Source organism: Scylla paramamosain, chromosome 7 (genome assembly GCF_035594125.1).
Source record: "Scylla paramamosain isolate STU-SP2022 chromosome 7, ASM3559412v1, whole genome shotgun sequence".
NCBI classification, from domain to species: domain Eukaryota; kingdom Metazoa; phylum Arthropoda; class Malacostraca; order Decapoda; family Portunidae; genus Scylla; species Scylla paramamosain.
Window position 1 is genome coordinate 31,723,116 of NC_087157.1, and position 1,614 is coordinate 31,724,729.

Genomic DNA, 1,614 nt, shown 5'->3' on the forward strand with positions numbered 1-1,614 from the left:
ACTGACCACGTGCAGCCACAGCCAGCCCAGCGCACTGCTGCATGTGTGCTACGCAACAAAAAGTATTTGTCAATGAAAACTTAGCAAGAGAAAGGGAGAGTGATGCCACGATATCAGTTTACTTAATATACTTCACTGTGGCAGCAGGTTTTCGAACTTCCTGGTGAGTGCAGAGCCATCTGCCATTTGACATCGCGATGTGTGGAGGTGTACGAAGGAAAAGGAATCCGAGGAACATAAGATTAGCGCCAGATAAGTATAAGGAGGCACACATTAAGGTCAGCCGTGTGGAAATGACAGAACCGTTCCTTACTTGTTCGAATATCAGATCCGTAGGAGGAATCCTGTTTAAGCCCATGTAAATTTAATCTAATAATGAATGGATATGATCCCTTAATGTGAGGAACATCAAAGGACAGGTAGGGTGGCTCATTCTCCCGGGAGATGACATGGTATTGCCTGGCATTAGCAGAGAAGGTGCTGAATAGAAGTTGGAACATTGGAGTGGGAGAGTGGGGGAAGAAAACACAACGTAATTATTTGGTTGAGCAGAGGATGACCTGGAGGAAGGTTAGAGAGACTCAGAGAATCTAGATACTTGGGCTTCCAGCAGGATGAGGACTGAATGCAAAAATGCAAAAGTAAAGCACATAATACAGGGAAATGGAAAAAAACTGGAATAAAGTTTTGTGTGTTTTTTTTTTTTTTTTATGATGGAAAGATCAGCAAGAGATTGAAAGTGAAAGTGGATAAGCCGGTGGCGAGACCTGCGATGATGTATTGAGCGGAAACTTGGCCCAAGGAAGTCAAGGAAAAGAAAATGGATGCCGCAGAAATGAGGATGCTAAAGTAAATGTTCGATGTGACAGTTACAGAGACATTCAGGATCGAAAGGATAAAAAGTAAACAGAAAAAGTGGTGGAGGTATCTGAGGATATTCAGAACAATATTAATGATGTTCCTGATGTGACCACCTGCTAGTTTTCTTCTTATTTCATCCGTCTTCTCTATTTTTTTCTCTCTCCCTTTTTTTCTCTTTCTAATTCCATCGTACGTAATGTAGGGTCACCACACAAGAAGCTACAGTGGTCCGGTCATGTCACAGGGAGAAATGGCAGCTGTGTGAGTAGAAGAAAGATGAAAGTTGAGGGGAAGTGAAGAAGTACAGGGAGAAAAAGATGGAAGGATTAAATATAGGAAAAAAAAAATAATAATGACACTAAGAATTTTAAATGGCTAGTAAGGACCGGGAGCCTCGGGTAAACATGAGAAAAATGCCGATACAGGTAAAGAAACTTCCTTGGCCACGAAGGATATTGAAGGGACCACCGTGACTTACTGCACGGCGGCCGCACGATGACGCTTCTATTTTTATTTATCTTTCTTTTTTACAGAGCTGGAAATACTCGGCGCGTGAGTTTATCAAGATGAGTCTCCACGTGAAAGCTTTATCACCACTCAGTCCCCCGCTGCTGCCAGTGACGGAAGACGTAAAGAAGAGTGGCGATTTATGTGCACTTGGTGAGCAGGATGGCGTAGTGGTGCCGCATGAAGCCCACAGCCAAGAGTCCCGGAGTTCAAATGACCTTCAATGCGACAGTAATTTGGGTTTGT